Consider the following 6,093-nt stretch of genomic DNA (forward strand, 5'->3'; position numbering starts at 1 on the left):
GTTTGGAGGGGTGGGTCAGTGGGTGGGGGTGGGGAGGGGTAGGTTAGTGGTGGGGGTGTTGAGGGGTGGGTGAGTGGGTGGGGGTGGGGAGGGGTGGGTCAGTGGGTGGGGGTGGGGAGGGGTAGGTTAGTGGTGCGGGTGTTGAGGGGTGGGTGTGGGTGGGGGTGTTGAGGGGTGGGTCAGTGGGTGGGGGTGGGGAGGGGTAGGTTAGTGGTGCGGGTGTTGAGGGGTGGGTGAGTGGGTGGGGGTGTTGAGGGGTGGGTCAGTGGGTGGGGGTGGGGAGGGGTAGGTTAGTGGTGCGGGTGTTGAGGGGTGGGTGAGTGGGTGGGGGTGTTGAGGGGTGGGTGAGTGGGTGGGGGTGGGGAGGGGTAGGTTAGTGGTGAGGGTGTTGAGGAGTGGGTGAGTGGGTGGAGGTGTTGATCAGCATTACCGCTTGGGGAAAATCACTGTTTTGAGTCTGGTGGTGCTGGTGTGGATGCTTCATAGCCCCCTCCCTGATGGGAGTCCCTGAGCTGGGTGGGTGGGATTCTCATGGTTGTTGGCCCTTTTCCAGCACCTTTCTATGGATATGTCCTTCAGTGGGTACGTTGGTGCCGGGGATGTGTTGGGCAGATGAGATTACCCATCCCCTGCTGCAGTGTGGTTTCCAGACCAGGCCGTGATGCAGCTTGTTAGGAAATTCTCTGCTCATGAGTAGCAGGCCTAAAGCTTTTCCAGCTCCTCTCTGCGGGCTGCCTCAACGTCGTTGATGACCACTGTCATGTCGTCAACGTGATCACTCCCGTGACACTCAGGGACTCGGCCCCTCAGAATGATTACTCGGGTGTTTGGCCAAACAGTCATGTGTGAGCAGAGTGTCCAGTAATGGGCTCAGCAGACAGCCCTGGGGTGGGGGTGCACCCGTGTTGAGGATGATCGGGGAGGGAACAGTGATCGTGTGTCCTCCAACATCAGAATTCTGAATGGACAACGACCTGACCCATGAGCATTACCTCAATATTCCATGGCTCTCTTTTTGCTTTTATTTATTTTAATTTATATATATGTATACGTCTTATTGTAATTTATAGTTTTGTTAAAATGCATTGCACTGTACTGCTGCCATAAAACAACAAGTCCCGCAACATATGTCAGTGATATTAAACCTGATTCTGATTCTGAACGAATTGAGATTTCTACATGTGCAAGATGGCCAAATAACCTCACAGCTAACAAAATAAATACTTCTTCGTCTGTTGAAATGAACCCACATAATTCAAAGCAAAGAAAAATATCTGCAGGGGTGGAAGCGGATCCCATGTGTTGTGCATGCTATAAGAGTTTCCATCTCAACATTTAATTTGTGGACACAATGGGAATACAGTGCTTTGGAAGTGTAAACTTCGTTTTGCCAAAAAAGGCAGATCAGTGTTTCCAGCATCATGGATTCCTTTTGGAGACAATGCAATCCAGTCACTGTCACACTGTTGCTGGTATCAGTGGGCAAAGCAGCTGTGCTTTGTGCCCGCAGGAAGATATTACAAAGCATTTCACTTGCCATTTTCCACATTGGGATGATTCATGATGTGTGAAGCCACCCACCTTCAGAATTCAGTCGGAAAACAAACCGGTCCCTCCCATGTGACAAATGGCCTGATGACTGAATGATTCAATTTACAATTCCTTTAATTAGACCTGGCTAGGAAATACCCTTTTTGAAAAATATATTAAACTTCAGCCTTCTGAATGTTTTGCCTGACCTGCCTCCAACCAACGGCAGAAGTTATTTGTAACTTGAGAATTGTGTCGAGTACTCTAAGCCATGTAACCTCTTGGAATTGATGACCGAATGTTCAAAGTAAATTTATTATCGAAGTACACATATGTCACCATATACAACACTGAGACTCATTTTCTAGCAGGCATTTACAGTAGAACAAAGAAATACAATAGAATTAATGAAAGGCTACACACATTTCACAAAGAATGTGGGTGCACTTTACAAGATTAATGCTTCACTGCTCCCCTGCTCTTTTCTGAAGTTATCAGCCAAGCTTTAGCATAATTAAAATCAATCTCCAACCTTTGGTACAGCCAAGGAACAAATTAATCCTGTTCATATTAAAGGTTGCTTGAGCAGCAAATTTAAAATCACTTCACAAAATGAAACCATCGGATTTCAAAGACTTTCCCTAAATGGTTTTGCTGTTGCCACTAACTTCCTCACTACTGTCACCCAGTGAGAATATTCCATGGAATTAAGCTGCTTGCTCCAAATATAAATGCATCAAATTTTGTCACTGAGTCAAAATCAAAGAGAAACTAAATTTGTTTATATATATATATTTTGCCATATATTACTGCAAAATTCATTTTCTTGCAGCCGCATAAAGAAATACAACAGAATTTATGGAAAAACATAAATAAAGACTGATCAACAACAAATGTGCAATAGAAGACAAAGTGTGCAAATAAGAACAAAATAAATAAATAATACTGAGGACACGTGTTGTAAAGTCCTTGAAAGAGAGTCTATAGTTTCTGGAATCAGTTCAGTGTTGAGATGAGTGAAGTTAGCCACACCGGTTCAGGAGACATGGTTGAAGGGTAATAACTGTTCCTGAACCTGGTGGTGTGGGACCTGAGGCTCCTGCCCGACGTCAGCAGTGTGAGGAGAGCATGGCCTGGATGGTGAGGGTCCTTGCTGATGGATGCTCTGCCTTCTTGTGGCAGTGCTCCTTGCAGATGTGCTCAATGGTAGGGAGGGACTTGGCTGGGATCACCACTCTCTGGGGACTTCCCCGTTCCTGGGCAATCTCCCTCCTTTATACCACTTTGTCAACAGAAGCGTCTGACTTAAAAGGTGTGTCACTGTGAAATAATCGTGGGATGTGGAAACTATAGAAAGGGTGCAGAGGAGATTTTCAAGGATGTTGCCTGGATTGGGGAGCATGTCTTGTTTGAATAGGTTGAGTGAACTCGGCCTTTTCTCCTTGGAGCGACGGAGGATGAGAGGTGACCTGATAGAGGTGTACAAGATAATGAGAGGCATTGATCGAGTGGATAGTCAGAGGCTTTTCCCCAGGGCTGAAATGGCTAATGCAAGAGGGCATAGTTTTAAGGTGCTTGGAAGTAGGTACAGAGGAGATCTCAGGGGTAAGTTTTTTACATAGAGAGTGGTGAGTGTGTGGAATGGGCTGCTGGAGGCTGCGGTGGAAGTGGAAATGATAGGGTCTTTTAAGAGTCTCCTGGATGGCTACATGGAGCTTAGAAAACTAGAGAGCTATGGGTAAGCCTAGGTAGTTCTGAGGTAGGGACATGTTCAGCACAGCTTTGAGGGCTGAAGGGCCTGTGTTGGGCTGTAGTTTTCTATGTTTCCTCTTCCAGCTCATGCTACTTCTGGCCATCTTGATAATTTAGTCTCTTTCAAAGCTCCAGAGTTTGTTAAATTAATGCTGATGATAAGCTGTTTGCAAAAAGAGTGCCACATCAGGCAAATACCAATTGAATCACATTAGTCAGTTCAGTTTAGAAATATTTTTTAATGCCAAGGACTGTAAGAAGCAGTGCTAGTTGTTAACCAACCCCCTCCTCCCCTTAACCACCTCCTTTACTCAATTTACACTTATGACTGTGAGGCTAAGCACAGCTCCAATGCCACATGCTGATGACACCACTGTTGTTGGCCGAATCAAAAGAACCTGTGTGGGTAATTTCACTCACCCCAGCCCTGAACTGATCCCACAACCTATGGACTCACTTTCAGACTCTATAGAACTCATGTTCTCCGTTTTATTTATGTACCTCTTTTTCTATTTGTACAGCTTTCAACATTTGTCAGTCGATGCCTGTGTGAGGTTTTCCATTGATTTTATTACATTTCCCTGTTCTACTGTGAATAGCTGGAGGAAAATAAATCTCAAAGTAGTATATAGAGCTTTATAGGTACTTTGTCAAAAAATGTACTTTGAATATTGAATTTTAACACATATGGTGCATTTCACCGTTTCAATGATGGTGTGATAAATAAATAGATTTGAATCAGAACCTGAGAGAGCTGGGTGTGAGTAAGTCCTGTTTGAGATTGCTTCATCAACATTTATGCTTTCTGAACAAAGAACTGAAGGAGTTATATCGATCAAACTATTCTGGACCTGTCTTACTCATTCACTGATGACTGATCACAAGGTCTGGGCCGATACTGTAAACTCGGGAGAATGAGTGGGTGTGGTCATTAGGGGAGAAGTAATCTGGAAATTACGAAAGGGCAGGCCAAACTCTTACTGAACAAAGTGAAACCTGTCGGTGGAAAAGTTTCACTCCAGCCGCGTTCTACAAGGGAGACCAACAGGGAAACTAAAGCCAGAGCATTATGTTCCATCTGCTGAAAAAGTAGGGAACAGGGGAATCTGGGAATATAGGTCCATAATTCCTTGAAGGTGGCATCACAGGTCATAAAGAGAGCTTTCATAAACCAAAGCACTTTGTACAGGTGTTGGGATGTTATGTTGAAGTTGTATAAAACATTAGGGAGGCATAATTTGGAATATTGTGTGCAGTTCTGGAAAGGTATCAATAACATTGAAATAGTGTAGAGAAAATTCACAAGGCTGTGGCTGAGACTTGAGGACCTGAGTTATAGAGAAAGGTTGAATATGCTAGGACTTTGCCCTAGAGTGTAAGTGAATGGGGGAGAGGGGGGTGGCAGTTGATAGAGGTAAACAAAATTATGAAGGGTAAATGCAAACAGACTTTTCCCCACTGAGGTTGGGTGAGTCTAGAACTAGAGGTCACGGGTTAAGGGTGAAAGCTGAAATGTTTAAGGGGAACATGAGGGTGAACTTTTTCCACTCAAAGGGTGTGAGAGTGTGGAAGTTGTGGACGTGAGTTCAGTTTCAACATTTGAGTAGGTACATAATGGGAGGGGATGGAAGGAGAATAACAGTTTGGACTAGAACTTCTTCTGTGCTGTAATAGTCTACGACTCTATCCCTGGCTGATCAACAAGATAGAGGGCAAAATAGAGAGAGAAAAAAATAAGCAGAGTTTACTCTCTTTTCTCCATCTTTCTGTCTCTATCTCTGGAGACAGCTTGTCTACTGATGTCTATTATAAACCCACGGACTCTCAAGTCTGCCGGCAACACCTTTTCCCACCCTGTTATTTATAAAAAGGCCACTCCCTTCTCTCAATTCCTCTGTCTCCGCCACATCTGCTCTCAGGATGAGGCTTTTCATTCCGGAACGAAGGAGATGCCCTCCTTACTCAAAGAAAGGGACTTCACCATCACTGCTGCTCTCAACCGCATGGCAGCCCTCACCTCATCCTCCCACCACCCTACTAGGGATAGAGTTCCTCTCGTCCTCAGCTGCCTGCCTCTGTGTCCAGCACATAATTCTTCGCAACTTCCGCCATCTCCAATAGGGTCCACCGCCAAGCACACCTTCCCCTCACTTTCTGCTTTCCACACGAGTGTAGGTGCTTTGCTGAGCACCAGAACCAGCGGGATCTCCCAGTGGCCACCCATTCTAATTCCACTTCCCATTCCCACTTGTCCATCCATTGCCTCCTCTCGTGCCAAAATGAGGTAAACTTAGGTTGGAGGAGCAACACTTTATATTCCGTCTGGGTAGCCTCCAACCTGATGGCATGAACATCGATTTCTTGAATTTATGGTAATGCCTCCACCCCCTCACCATTCCCCATCTCCTTTTCTCTCCTTCATACCTTATCACCTTATCTGTCTGTCAGCTCTCTCTGGAGCTCCTCCCCTTTTCTTTCTTCCGCGTCCTCTGCTATCAGATTCCCCCTTCTCCAGCCCTGTATCTCTTTCATCAATTAACTTCCCAGCTCTTTACTTCGCCCTTCCCCCACCCCAGTTTCACCTTTCACCTCATGCTCCCTCCCCCTCCTTTCTTACTCTGACTCATCATCTTTTTTACCCCCAGTCCTGATGGAAGGGTCTCAGCTCGAAACATCGACTGTTTACTCTTTTCCATCAACTCTGCCTGGCCTGCTGAATTCCTTCAGCAGTCTGTGCGCGTTTTGCATCTGCAGATTTCCCTTTGTTTGTGAAGTAGAGATAGGTGCCAGTTTGATAACAGATAGCACAAG

The sequence above is a fragment of the Hypanus sabinus genome, chromosome 12 (assembly GCF_030144855.1).
Source record: "Hypanus sabinus isolate sHypSab1 chromosome 12, sHypSab1.hap1, whole genome shotgun sequence".
NCBI classification, from domain to species: Eukaryota; Metazoa; Chordata; class Chondrichthyes; order Myliobatiformes; family Dasyatidae; genus Hypanus; species Hypanus sabinus.